Source organism: Chinchilla lanigera, unplaced genomic scaffold (assembly GCF_000276665.1).
Source record: "Chinchilla lanigera isolate Chin_1 unplaced genomic scaffold, ChiLan1.0 scaffold00043, whole genome shotgun sequence".
In the NCBI taxonomy this organism is placed as follows: Eukaryota; Metazoa; Chordata; class Mammalia; order Rodentia; family Chinchillidae; genus Chinchilla; species Chinchilla lanigera.
In genome coordinates this window covers 15,945,585-15,961,464 of record NW_004955444.1, presented here as the reverse complement: position 1 = coordinate 15,961,464, position 15,880 = coordinate 15,945,585, and positions in this window count along the sequence as shown.

Genomic DNA, 15,880 nt, shown 5'->3' with positions numbered 1-15,880 from the left:
TTACAACAAAATAAAGACAAACTGTTTATCTTTTTGGCTTTTTCCTTGGGTAGTCATGCATCATTTGTTTTTGTAAGATGTTACAAATTATATCTTGACATCTTTGCTGGAATTCCCACTAAATTCATAGTTTGCAATATGTAAAATCTACTTTCTTCCTTATTTTGAAAATGAGGTTGATGACATAGTCCATTATTAGTCTTCCAGTACCTCTTTCTTTCCCTAGGATCCTGCAAATTCACCAAAAGCCGTGGTCTCATCTGCACCTCTACTTATTCAGTCTTTTAGCAAGTAGTGGTGTGTGTGTGTGTGTGTGTGTGTGTGTAGTGTTGAAGATTGTAGTGTTTATGAAACCTTTATAATGTTAGAGGCACTGGGCTTTGGAATTCACCTTCAGACAAACAGAAACAATTTGTCAATTCAAAGAGCTCATTATCCTTTAGAACTAAGGGTTGAACCTAAGACCTTCACGCTGAGTCATATCCTCGACCATTTTTGATTTTTAAAAAATTTTATGTATTTTTTTAGACAGGATCTCACCAAGTCTTCAAATTATCCAGGCTGAGCTCGAGCTTGAAATCCTCCTGCCTCACCTTTCCAAGTAGCTGGGGCCTTAGGCACGTACCATGCACTCACCTTTTGATTCTCTGTGCAGCTCACAGATTGAATGACCAGTTCAATGTAAACATGGAATAAACCAGAAAAAAATTAAAATAAATTATTGTGTTTGCTTCAACATCACATAGGCACATATTGAAATGATACAGAGAAAATTAGTATGGCTCCCATGCAAGAATAACACTCTACTTCACAAACAATTCCAATGTCAAATAAATAAATAAATAACTTTGAATAAATTCTGATAGCAATAAACATCATAGGAAAATGATATAATGAGAGTAAATGAATACTACAAGAAATGTAAACAGCACAAAGCAGTAAACAACACCATGATATATGCTACTAAAAAATTGGCAGAGCCATGAGATAAAAAGTAATGGATGTGGATGATGGGAACCTACCCCCAGCAGAATGGGCGGGTGACTCCTCCCTCGGGAAGCGGGCTCTGAAATGAGGCCTGAAGAATGAGAAATCAGTGATGCGAAGAACCTTACAAGATGCTTCTGCTCTCAGAGAAGAGCCGGATGTGAAACAAAGCGGTAGATTCTAAGAAAGGTAAGGAGCCCTCCCTCTTCAAGCAGCTTTTTAGGTCAAACAAGTTGAAATTTTATTCAAGAGAAACCATTAGACAGCATCAGGTCTTCATCAACTGAGGGTAAGTCTAATCACCTTCCATGGCATCGATCTGGGCAAAAAATACCAGCAAATACTAGGAACTTCATGTATCTTTAGCAGCAGAATTATTGGCAATAAGCAAAGGTAATGCAGTCTTCCTTTTAAGCAGAAATTTCATTTAATTTTCTTTTTTAAAATTTTTTTTAAAAATAAAGAAGGAAAACATATTAACTGACATCCATTTACAAAACAGCATAAGAACAATACCAGCAATACTGAATTACAGACAAAGTGGTAGGAAATTAACAATGGTTGTTGTATTACGTATTGATATCTTCAAAGTGGTTTCTCAGGAAAACAAATACAGACATGCAAGATTGATCACATAAGTAATCATTAACTATTCCTTTCAGTAAAGCTATAGAAGTCAGTAGTACAACTCTGTTAGCTATCCTGTATATACAGACATACATAATTTCCCCTTCTTTCTTTTCTCTTTTCCCTCATCCCAGTTGCTCTTTACTTTTGAGCAGTTTCCTTTCATTTCATAGTGTCTATCATACCTCCTAATTTTTATTCACTCTTTCAGGTTCTTACAATAGTGAGACAATATGTTGCTTACTCATGGAGGTCTGGTTTATTTCACTTATGAGTATGGTCTCTAGTTGTGACCATTTACCTGTAAGCGCCTCGAGTTTGTCTTTCTTTGTAGCTGAGTAATATTCTATTATATCAAAGTAACACAATCTTTTTATCCATTCCTCAGTGCATAGACATTTGGGTTGCTTCCACAATTTACCAATTACAAATTGTGCTTCTATAAACACGGGTGCACATATATCGCTGTGATATAATGTTTTCAGATCTTCTGGGAAAATATCCAGAAGAGGAATAGCTGGGTTGAATGGGACCTCTAGACCTAGTTTTCTGAGGAATCTCCAAACTGATTTCCACAGTGGGTTCACCAGTCTGCATTCCCACCAGCAGGGGAGAAGAGTTCCTATTTCTCCACAGCCTCACCAGCATTTGTTACTGGTTGATTTCGCAATGCTAGCCATTCTTACTGGGGTGAGATGAAATCTTAATGTTGTTTTAATTTGTATTTCTCAAATAGGTAATGATGTTGAACATTTTCTCAAGTATTTATTTGCCATTTGTATTTCTTTATCTGAGAGGTGTGTATTCATCCCAGATGCCCATTTTTGGATTGGGTCTTTGACTTTTGGGGGGCTGATGTTTTTTAATTCTTTATATGTTCTAGATAGAAGACCTTTGCCCAAGGGACAGTCAGCTGAAACTTTTTCCCAATGTGTGGGTTTTCTTTTTACTCTGCTGGTGATTTCTTTAGATGTGCCAAAACTTTTCTGTAGGATGAGATTTAATTTTCTTCCTTCCTGCTTTTGCCATCTTAACCTATTGAGAATGCACCAGTCCCAATGCAGAATGACTACACACTTGTTCAGTTCACTGTGACTCATAATAATCTAACAGCAGCGTGTTGGAAATGGAAATTCAATCAGAGAAGACATTTCTGCTCCCAGACTATATAGAAGTCATTTTATTAAGGTTGCTTCCAAAAAGTATTTTTCCCAAAAGCTGGTATCTCCTTAAAAGGTTCTGTTAAAGGGCTCTAATAAAGACTTACATGAACAGAAATATCAGCACTAATAGTGTTTTATTCTGTCTTTGTCATGTGGGTGATAAGAAGTAAAAGAAGACTGCATAACTTATTAATGCAATCCTTTTAGAGCTTCAACTGAACCAGTGTTTATGGGACAAAGTGTCCTGGTCAAAGCAATTTTCTTGGGCCACTGGCATGACTACCGAGAAAACATCTCCAAAGAAGAGCAGGCACGGTAGCTGAGCAGTACCAGTTAGAGTTGAGCCAAGTCCCCTGCCCCATCTTAGTTCTTTCTCCTTGCTCCTCCCTTCCTTCTTTCTACTTTTCCTTTCTCCCACCCCTAAGGTTCCTGCATGATGTGAGAATCCCATTCCCCAGGTTACCTTAGGCCTGAGCTCCTCCACAGGTCATTATCTTAATTCAAAGGTTTGAATCTTTTAGTCAGTTATCTTTGTTAAAGCCTGAGCTTCCTTATTTATAATAGGAGCTTGGCTCCTATTCCAGTAGACTGGTAAGTGAGAGAATGCATTTAAAGCGAACGACAAGGGGTAGATATACTGAAAAATCTCCCACAAACCTAGTCTTCCTGTAAACATCCTACCTCTTTCTCCCACTCTCCACCCCCAGTACTGGGGACTGAACTCAGGGCCCTCACACTGGACTACATCCCCAACCCATGTTTATATTTTTATTTTGAGACAGTCCTGAAAAGTAGCTAAGTTACTCAGGCTAGGCTCAAACTTGTGATCCTCCTGCCATAGCTTCCCAGAGTGCTGCGATTACATATATATGCCACCATGTCTGGTTATCTCAGCACTTTCATCCTTTCTGTCTCTCTTCTTCCCTGCCCAGCATCAGTCAACAAACTGTTCAGGTACCTCATTCACTTCAGCTAGTGCCCTTGGGGGCCAAGGGCTGGAGGCAACCAATATAGCCTAATATACACAGAAACATATTTTAGTAGACAGAGAAAATAACTATTTTGCTTTCATTTTAACAAATTTCCCCTCTGTTGAAAAGCAGAAATTTTTTTAAATTGAGTAAAGCTATATAAGGAAGTTGGATCCTAAACATGCACCTAGGCCTTCTTACTTAGAGGTATATAAGTACCTGAATGTTATAGCAACCTGCCAACAAGTCAGTCCAAGGACAGAACTAACATCTAGCTAATTTGGGTACAAACCAAACTTTCCTAAGTAAACTCCTAGAAGCAAAATTTAGAGACATAAATTCATTCTGTTCTGTCTTTGCCATCACCTACAGCCTTGGAGTCCTTTGCTTCCAGGTGTGTAAAAAAGAGAAAGAGAAAGAGAAATAGTAGGAGATGAACACATTGGCAGTGTGTTAGGGGCCAGGCGTGGGAGTGGTGCACATTCCTCAGGCTAGAACATAGTGATAGGACCTCACCAGACAGCAAGGTAAGCAGGAAAATAGAACTTAGCTCTGGCTCAGAAAGAAATGTACAAATAGGATATGATCAACGCATATTCAATATTAAAATAATTTTTATTATAAATAGTTTTCTCTAGTATTGTTTCATCGTCATGGCTATTTGTTGTATTAGGATTGCACTGATACATAAAAAAACTAGAGGATGGGAAACAAAATAAAGTGTTTTCAGGCTTTAAGTTCCCATAGAATAATAATGACTGTCTTCTTCTAAATCTTCCATACATTCTACATAAGCCACATAGGTAAATGAGAAAAAGAAATGATGCCACATACAACATTGTCTGGGAGCACCGATCTCCATTCTGCTGTCAGGAGAGGAACCTCTTACTGTTGTCCCTTCTCGTTCTCATTTTCAATGACCCTTCAGCCTTTATCTTTTGTGATACAAGCCCCTCCTTGTACTCAGCCTATGGTGTCAGTTCTGGTTAGACTAGAGGCCAGGTTCAGAGGGTGGTGATGGGGAAAAATACTATGCTAAGAAAATGGCAGCTTTACATTCATTGAATTATGTCATGTAAGGCATCTTTGTGTTACCTCTGGATTAGAGAGGTGGAAGACTGATGCTAATAAAGAAGGAAAAAACAACTGCCCTGTCTGAATGAGATCATTTCTGCTCTGTAAAACCAAGTGGAGGAGTAGAAAGGAAAACATTCCTCTAATAGAGCATGCACTAAAGAAGAATAAGCCATAACTCATTGTTGTAATTACTTCCCCATTGTAGGGACAAAATACATAACGCCTGTGTTAGTTACTTTTCTCTCACTGCTGGCACAAAATACTTGACACCCAAAGTTAAGGAAGGAAAGGTTTATTTAGCTCACAGTTTGTGGAGATTTTAGTGCATACTCAGCTGGCTCCAAGGCAGAATGGCATATGGCAGAGGGCAACAGTTCATAGGGACAGAAAACAGCAAAAGCAACAAAAGCCAAAAGGGGAAGCGTGGAAGAGAAGACTCTCTCTGTTCCTTATGTTGTATGTAGGCTACCCACCCTAGGGTGGTTGTAGCACTCACACACATAACCTCAGCACTAGACAACGAACCAATCACAAACTCTAAAAGCCTGTACCCATGATGACATGAGGCTTTGAGGGGACATCTAGACACAAACCATAACAACATCCACAAGTTAAAGGAGAAAAGTTTTACTTTAGTTTATTGAGGTTTCAGTCCATAGCTGGATAGCTCCAAGACAGGGCGGCCTGACAGAGCAGCATCATCAAGGAGATACTGTCAGTGGCAGGGCAGGCAGGAAGCAAGGAAGCATTGATCCTCCCTTTCCCTTTTATTCCATTCAGGCAACAAGCCTGTTTGTTGGTGTCACCCACACTCAGGGTGGGCCTTCCTAGTATCCATACCCAGAACTATGCTAAACCAAATTCTTCTGCTCTTATATTGGTAGTGCAAGGGACACAGAAAGAAGAATCACAGCTCCTCAAGTGAGCTGGAACATTCCAGAAAGGAGCATCACAGGGGAGAATGTGGGAGCCATGAGAGAGTCCCTTTTGTGTGCCAGTGTGGAAGGAGAATCTATGCTTTTCTTTTACTAAGGAAGGCAACATTTTCTTTCATGACAATCAGATTTTGTTTTCTTATATTTTTTCCACATATATACAGCTCAAAAAAGTAAACAACAAAAGTAGGTGAACCATAAATTAAGTCCACATCATTGGGATATTAACTAAGTCTATTAAATTTGCCATCCAGGATCTAAATATTGGAGTAAGACTTTGATGATACTCTGAAATTGTACCTAAAATAGACTAATCCAGAATAATAATTCAGCAAACAGCATGATTGAAAATTATGAGAAATTACTCAAGCTTTCCAATTGGTATTTACATTAGCACATTCCCATCCTTAATGACATAAAATGAAATAGCTTTACAGATGCTTAATGCATCAGGGCTCAGGCAGTCTAGAGGAAAAGCAGATGGTTTATGTACATCTGAAAGCATTTTAATATTAAACAAATAAGCCACAATTAAGTGGGCATGGCAGAGGTAAATCCTGTTGCATGCTTAATCTTCAGAGGTGAGTATTTCAGGTGTTTGTCCACTGTAATTTCAGGAGTTTATTCCAAATGGCTACAGGGCAAGGCCTGTGGGTACTAAACAAGGCTCAGCCTGAAGAAAGCAGTGAATGAGAATTCACACTGGCCCCAGATGAAAGCTGTTATGGAGGCTACTCAACCTTGCTGAAAGGCAAGGGAGGACTTTTTGTTCACAGGAGTATAGAGTGAAGCTGCTGTTGTTGCTACACTAAGAACAGGTAAAAGTTAGACTGACCTTCTTTAAAAATGTGATGGAGATGCCTGGTAGAAGAAAACCTGCAGAAGTGAAAGAGATGAGGTGAAGTGAAAGAGATGAGGTGAAGAGAAAGGTAGGTGGAGCGATTGGAGACACAGAAAGCAAAGACAATTCATGATGCAAGAATTTTAAAGGGGAAAGGTTATGTTTTAGATTTTAAATGTCCTCTAAAGTTCATGTGTTAAAAACTTGATCCCCACTGCAGTGGTATTCAGAGGTGGGGTCTCTGGTAGGTAAGTGGATCAAGACAGCTCTGACCTCATACCTGGATTAATCCATTTGTAAATTCCTAGTTTAATAGGCTCTGGGGTGATGGTGGAATTTTGGATGGTTGAGCCTAGCTGGAGGGAGTGTCTCATGGGAGTTGTGCCCTTGAAGAGTACGTTTTGTCCCCAGGAGCCCTCCCCCAGCTTCCTCTACCCAGCCACCACGAGGTGAGCAGCTTTGATCTGCTCCGTGCTCCTCAGCATGGCATGGGTCTAGAATAACATGAGCCAAATGACCACAGACTGAAACTTCTAGAGTAAATTTTTCTTTTTTCTTAATTTATATTGATCTCAAAACATCACATTTTCATTCTAAATACCTAAAACTCCTATTCATCAACTGTAATTTAATAAAGGTGAAAAATTTTTAAAGGGGAAAAAAAAAAAAAGGTTAGAATAAGCCTAACAGAGTCCCAGGGATTGGTCTCAGATCAGTATCATTAACCTTGTCTGAGAACGTGTTAGAAAAACAAAGCCTCAAGCCTCAATTCCACCTCATTAAACCAGAAACTCTGGTTACTCAGCAGCCTGTGCTGACAAAGCTCCAGGGCACTCGGAGACGTCTCAAGTTTGAGAACCACTATACTACTCTTCTACTTAATGGATTATCCAAGCTGATCTGTGTTATAAACATTGCCACTAAACATAAAATTGATGTAAAATTGTTAAAGTTGTTTTCTGCATACCAGCTGGGTAGGCAATATACCCATTAATTGAATATTTATGAAGAAAATTAAAAATGTCCCCCTAGAAAACAAACAAACCTATCCATTTATTTCCAGTACAACATTTCCTGAAATTAAGTTTCAAATGAAATTTGCAAATTGTTGGATGGAGAAGGGATAATGAACACAGGCAGGAAATAAGTACATTTGAATTAACTTCTCAGGATAAAATACAAAGTAGAATGTTCTTTTGGATTTAAAAGCAATAGCAATGGCTGTGAATTGAGAGGCAAACATCAAAAGTGATCTCTGGAATTATTTAAATTAAAAAATGAAAAGGAAAACAAATGAACATTGAGAGCTTATGATTTGCCTGAGGATGACCTGGGTGAGAGGGACGTACCACATGATGGGAAGAGTATATGGCTTTAGTCCTATAGCCATGGTTTACTATTGCAGTTCTGCTAGCTGTGAGTGATATAATTCTGGATAATTCATAGAATGTTGGGCTCTTACATGCTTTTACTTGTGCTTCCTTTATTGTGGACAAAATAGAGATAATACATTGAAATATATAACTATAGTTATTATCAATTTTCAACTTACCAAACATATGGCTCTTTTCTTAAAAAAAAAAAAAAAAAAAAAAAAAAAAAAAAAGGAAATAGAAAGCAGGAGAAAAAGCTGGGAAAAAGAAAGAAAGAGAAAAGATGGAGCAGAATGAAAAATTAGAGGAGAAGGATGACCAAAAGGAGAAGAAAGGAAAGGAAAATACAGGAACAATGTTTAGAGAGTATGTTGAGGAACCTTAGTGCACTTTTGACAAACCAATCATCCCTTCCTCCATAACCTCAAAATTAATAAAATAAAAACCTCCCTCAAAGACCTTTATTATTCTTTAGTGCCTTAGGGAATGTCTTAGTTAGTTTTCTCCTTGCTGAGACAAAATACCTGACTCCGACAGAAGGGAGAAAGGTTTATTTAAATCACAGTTTGTAGAAGTTTCAGTCCATAATCTTTTGGCTCCAAACAGGGTGCCACATGGAAAGGGACAACTGTTCATGGTGGCAGAAGACAGCAAATGCAACAAGGGGGTTCGGGGGAGACCAGCCTTTTTCCCTTATATTGTATGCGGGCTACCTGCCCTAGGGCAGTGTAGCACTCACACCCTTAATCCTAGCCAGAATTATGCCAAACCAATCAGCAGACTGATTTACTAACCACTCCCTTAATCCTACCATCATGCACCTAGATTCAGCCACTTCTGAAAACCTCACCACCCATGACTGCACAAGGCTATGGAGGGACATCTAGGTACAAACCATAACAGAGGGTCATATTTAAGAGTTTTTCTTCAAAAATGCTACTGGATTGACATGGATTTTCAGTTGGAACAAAGAAAGCCTCTTGCTGTTTGGGTGGGATTATTAAAATTAAGGTTAAGAGTCTAGTACATTTTTTTCAATATATTGATGTTTGGGGCCACTGACCTAGCACATACTTGTGGTCAGAGGCTTTAAAAACTTCAGTTCACCAGATTATTGTTATTTATTTTGTGAGAGGTCAAATGAACATTGTCTTAATCACTTTCTTGTTGCTAGGACAAAATACCTGATACCCAAAAGTTAAAGGAGTAAGGGTTTATTTTAACTCATAGTTTGTAGAGGTTTCTGTCTGTAGTTGGCTAGTTCCAAGGCAGGGCAGCATGGCAGAAGAGAAATAGTTCATGGTATGGCAGGTAGAAAGCATCAGTCTTCCTTCTGCTTTCTCTTTTTAATCTATCTAGGCTACAAGCCTATTGATTGATACCACTCACATCCATAGTTGGTCTTCTGTCTTCAGTAAACCCATTCAGCCACACCCAGAACTATGCTAAACCAATTAGTGGGCTAATCCAGTGTCACATGTCCATGATCCAATCACTACCAAAAGCCCCACCTATAAGTACAGGAGGCTTTGGGGGGACATCTAGTTATAAAACATAACAGACACCATCTTCTACAGTTGGCTCTAATCCTACTAGGAGAGAGTTAAATTAAAACATGATTACATAAAGCAAAAGTTAAATGTAGTCAAAATTTCCTTTTAAAATACCCCTGAAGTATACTGTTCATTAACTTTGTCGTTCACTCACTCAGCCCATTCCTTAATTTCTCTAGTATTGAATGACTATCTCTTCATCAGTTATCTAATGACACCAGCCACAGGTATGCAGTGATGTAGGAGAAAATAAAACCCTTGTTTTCATGTAAATTGGATTCTAGATAAAGAGGTAGATACTAATTACATGAGCAAGGAAATAAAACCAGGTCAGATGGTTTTATATGTTGTGAGGACATTTAGTTAGGGGAGCTACAGGGCCAAGAGTTATCACTTTATATGAGCTCCCAGAAAAGACCTACATGACAAGGTGATCTTTAAGTAAAGGCTGAATGGAGGTCAGGTATGGGTAGACATTAGGCAGATTGCTTGCTGGGGAAACATGGTTGAAGGAGAGGGACCTTCCAATCCAGGGGCCTGATGTGTAGGGATGGTGGCTAGGGAAGGAGAAGACCAGTGCACATCTCAGGGGCATGAGGAAGAGTGAAAGGGTGGAGGTGAAGAGGATAGTCTGTGTGGACCAGATCCCTGGTACCACAAATCTTTGGACTGAAAATCTTTAGCCTAAATGAGTATGTTCATTCAGAATGGAAAGAGTTCAAAAATGAGCAGGTCTTCTACAGAGTTCTCCAAACACAGTTTCTCCCTGGAGAAGAGATAATGAGGACAGACAGGAAGCAATAAGTACATTTAAATTAACTTCTCAGGATAAAATACAAAGTAAAATGTTCCAATCCAGGGGCCTGATGTGTGGGGATGGTGGCTAGGGTAGGAGAAGACCAGTGCATATCCCAGGGGCATGAGTCAGGTATTATTTGAGTGAGTAAGAAATCGATATGCATGGTCAAAGCATAAGAATGTTATGACAGGACCCAGGATTTTGAAGGATTATACTCTCTTGTTGAGAAGGAAGAGGATCAAGAGCAGAAACAAGCAAGAAGTGAGAAAACTGTGACAGTATTCCATGTGAGAGATGAGGTGACTTCCATCACAGTACTGGTGGCAACAGTGGTGACAAATGATTATATACTGTGGTCACCAGAATCACATGATCACCAGTTGGATGAGTTCATTGATAAAGGTCTGCTGTGGTCTAAATATCTTCCAGAACTCATTCATTGAAGCTTAGTAACCAATGTGATGTTATTTTCCATGACCCATATGGATCTAGATGGTCCCAGGGGAAAATGATGAGGGGATTTAGAAGCTATAGACAAGAGACAAAACTGAAGTTAAGTGGCATTCTCTTTCTGAATGGGAGAAAATGATCTCAACAACAACAACAACAACAGTAGAGGTGTCTATTTATACTTTTGACAAGGTTAGTATCATGAGACACAGGGTTGCCTAGTGACTAATGACTGGAACTGTCTCAGGCAGGATGTGTTTTTCAGGACTGAAGTATTCCCAGCTTCAGACTCTCCCTACATCTCCCTTTTTTCTGTTTTGTAGTGTAAGTAATAGGTGTTCAGTTGAAGCTGGAGAAGCTGTGTTTGGAGGACTCTGGAGAAGACCTTCTTATTTTTGAACCCTTTCCATTCTAAATGAACTTACTCATTTAGGCTAAAGATTTTCAGTCCAAAGATTTTTGGTACCTATATACAGCAAGTTATCCCTACACAGTCCAATAATCCATAACAGTAGTGAGTTACCAGTATAGCTGCCAACTGTTAGTGATTTAAACCTTTCACAGCTAACATATTACTATGGCATTGTTTCCTACATCTTGTGATTAGACTTTTCTGCTGGATGTTTAAGACCAAGTTAGAGGGAGACCCATATTAATCAATTTTTTGCTATCCATCAATGTCAGTTAAGTCTCTTCAGGATTTACCTTGGAACCAAGTACAGCACTTCTTAGTCCTTCTGTCAGTGTCAGCTGTCTGGAGGAGTCACAGTCATTGCTTGCCCAGGTTGCTTTCTGTGAAAGCTTGAGAGATGATTTTCCCTCTGGTGACTCTTCTTAGGCACACTGTACATCACTGAATCACTTTCCTCTGTGGTCCCATAATCTTCTTGATCAGAAGATCAGAGACTCAACCAAGTTATAGGATGTTGCAGCAGATTTTCTCTTATGTCTTGGGTCCTCATTGACTTTGGAGGGCTAACACCAGACTATTGGTTATCCTCTTAGCCCATCTATCTCTCTAATTTTTGGTCTCCAAATCTCAGTTATTCAACATCCACAAGAAAAGATTAATGATATTACATTGTAATGGAGGCAGTAAGCTTAATATTGCTATCTTATTTGAATGTCAAACACCTTAGAACATAAAATGGAACCATTATTTTCTAACAACCATAGATAGTCTGATATTTAAATCCCTATAGAGTGTCTACAGACAACAGTTACATATTTTTACATAGAAATTTAGAAATTGAAACCGTACATAATTTTGCAGCATGACAATCACGATGACATTTTGTAACATACTTAAATTTTTATTTTGACATAACATAATCCTTTTAACTGATCATCTCTATCTAATACATAAGAAGATTTTACCTAATTTGTTGTCCTTTAATGGGGTATACATTAAATAAGTTTTTTGTTAAAGGCAGAGGTCTGAATCCAAAAGAAAAGTCTTACAACCATAAACATCCCTTGGTTTACATTTTGGAAGACCTATATACCTAGAATCATGAATACATTTAATACACCATGAGATTAACAATAAGGAATTGTTGTACACATGTGAGCATCTTTGTTTCTTAGTTAAGTTTTGTACCGACAGAATCTTTTGTGAGAAAACCTTATTGTATTTTTCTAGAAATCTTTATCTTTTGACGATGACCAAATTATTGGGGATGTCTCTGAAGAGATTATGGAGATCAATGGAGACTCCTTATTAATGAACAAAGGTTGACCACTCCTCTATTCATCAGTTGGGAGTCCTGTCCAATAACCTCATCCCACTCTAAGGAATTTGGTTTAATTATCTTAAATTTTAATGAGCTATGAGAAAACCAATTTTGAAATCATTTAGACCAGCATGTAAGCCAGGCAAAAGCATGCTTTAAAGTCTATAAGCCACCTTCTGGGTATTTTCCCAGAAGATCTAAAAACATTACATCACAGTGATATATGTGCACCTATGTTCATAGCACCACAATTTGTAATTGCTAAATTGTGGGAGCAACCCAAATGTCCATTCACCACAGATTGGATAAGAAAATTGTGGTACTTTTATATAATGGAATATTACTCAACTATAAAGAAAGATAAACTCAAGGCTTTTAGAGGTAAATGGTCACAACTAGAGACTATACTCCTAAGTGAAATAAATCAGACCTGCACGTGCAAGCACCGCATTGTCTCACTAGTGTAAAACCTGAAAGAATTAATTTAAATTCGGAGGTATGACAGACATTGTGAAATAATAGGAAAACACTCAAGGGTGAAGGGCAACTGGGATATGGGAAAAGAGAAGGGACAGAAGGGGAAATTTTGTATGTATGTATATACAGGATAGTTAACATAGTTGTTCTGCTGTCTTCTATTTCTTTGCTGAAAGAAACTGTCAATGAGTGCTTGATTGATCAACATTGCATGTCTCTGTTTTCATGAGAAACCACTTTGAAGATATCAATATGTAATACAACAAGCATTGTTAATTTCCTACCACTTTGTTTGTAACTCTGTATTGTCTGTACTGTTCTTTTGCTATTTTGTAAAAGGTTGTCTGTCTGTTAATGTTTTCCTCCTTTTATTTTTAAAATTAAAAAAAATAAAGTCTTTAAGCCAAATTGCATTATGAACAAAAGGTCTAAAAGTACAAAAGAAAAAAGAGGAAAAGAAAAATTTCTCAGCTCAAATAGAAAAAGGAACAGCTGTCCACGGAAGGACAAACAAATAACAAGTACACAGGTTAAACAAATAAAAATCTTTACAAACTCCGAGTGCACTCAAATATATTTTTGACCAAACTGAACTATAGCCACTCTATTACAATTTTAGAAGTTTATAATTATAAATAGACTAGTCAGATTTTGCTGTTCGTCAACAGCAAAAGATCTCTTGGAAGAAGAATTTGGAAGGAATAAAATCATCCATCTATAATGAATATACATTTTTATGCTTTATTCTGTCTCAGGAATACTAGTAACTTTTAGCTCAGTTATTTCTATTTACTCTATCATCTATTCAGACGTTTGATTCCCGTATCAGTTACCATCTTCTGGGCATTCTGAGTCAATTTCTTCAACAGGCTTCAGGTCAGATCTAGTCTCATCCTTGTCAGCTTCTCCTCCAGATCTGGATTCATGATACAATCAAACAGCAAAACACAAGCATATCCTTGACCCCAAATTTGCTCTTTTGTTTACCTGATTGATTTGTAATAGTACACACTGCCAAGAGATTAGAGGGATTGATCACCCCTTTTGTTCTTATAATTGAATTTTGATCACATGGTGATAAAAACCCATATCCTATATTTTGGAAGAGGAAGCCTTCACATAGCCTCCCTTACCCTAAGATGACCCATCTGTGAAAACAGGAGCAAATTGAATTAATTTGTTTGAAGGATAATGACAATCAATAACACCAGAGAAGTTATCCAATGCAGATTGTCAAAAGGATAAAAATTGTTATAACCACTATTATTAAACTGAAGAAAAAGGAACAATAAGAGTTTGCAACTCATGACCAAAACCACTGAAAAGGACCACAGGTGGGTATATGTGGAGTTGAGTAAAGCCAATTAACATGACCAAGTAAAGTCTGAAATTCAGTTTGGGTTGATCTGGGCAGTTTGGGACATAATATATCTATGTTGGATAAGGTGACCCAAATTTGAAGAAGTTATCATAGTTTGTGCTCCTTCAGAGGCCACCACAGACCTACCATTATTTAAATGAGATGTCAAAATCAAGCAGCTGTTCAACCCCAAAGCTCTCAGATTGCACTCTAAACCTTTATACCTGTTTATAAAATATCAAAAGTTTTCTATACCAAAAATTTAGGAATGTAAAACAGGCAATCAACCTTATTAGAAATCAAGAGAACACCAAAGACTTACAAAAACTGTTTAAATCAGTAGCATACCCTGTACATGATATTAGGAAGAAGACTGTAATTAAAGCAAGACAGTTTTATTAGCTGTATAATCTAAAATGAAGAAATTTTTTACTGTAACTCTAAAAGACCAAAGTTATCACTGAAAAATACATTGTTCAGACAAGGGACAAAGTTTTCACTTATGGGAATTATGTTCTTTTAAGTAATCCTTTCTAAATATTCCTATTATTGTAAATCTTAGGAAATATGATTTTTTTCAACTAAAGGCAAAACATTTTTTTTAATCTTGAGGATGAAGACAGTCTTTTCAATCACCTTAAGGGAAAAATATAAAGGCTCTTTTGGGATTTTTTTTTTGTCAATTGTAATGGAGAGAGAGAAAATGGCTCTATTCCCTGAGAGGCTCTATTCCCAGTGGAATGGCCCTTTCTATCCTTCCAGGTCACCAATCTAGCACCTTTGTTACTGCAGCTGCCACACCCAGAGGCCGTTCACACTTGTGTCTAAAAACCTTTTAAAATATTTTTCCTTTAAATAATCAATTCCTATTTTTCATTCCCAAGTCTTTGGATCTCCTTTTTTCCTTTATAATTTTTAAATTTTTGTCAAGGGCTATACTAGAGTCTGGGGTGATTTGAGCAGTGTTTAAAGTAAATTGAACCATAACTTTGATTTTTCCTATATAGTCCAAATCAATAACACCAGGCAAAGCCTGGAGACTTCTTTGTATTTGGGCTTCTGCCTCTGGTTCCAGCTTCTGCCCCATCACCTCAGGGCTGGGGAAGCTGTTGGCAGCAGCTTATTGACCTACCTTCCTGTCTGGAATGGGCTCCATTGTCTGCACCTCCCCCACCCCAGCAGACACAGCAGTCACCACCTCTGCAGCAATGGCTGCTGCTGGCTTTCCCCTCCTCTGATCTGGGCCACCACCTTACACTCTTAGGGGAGCACACATTGTTAGTGTAATGGGTGTGGCCACCCAGCGAGTACATATGCCACATGACAGAGGTGCCCAAGAAGTTTCCCTGGGATCCAGTTCATGGGGAGAGGGGAACGGGGATGTGCACAGCCGTTGTTGTTGTTGGCTGACCCCAGGCACTGGGCTCACCAGCCTCCATTCCAGCCCTGGCCACTGGGTGTCTCATTGCTGCCGGATGTCTCCAGAGTTCCAGTGCTGTTTATGCTGTGTAAACTTACAGTGCCAAAAGCACAC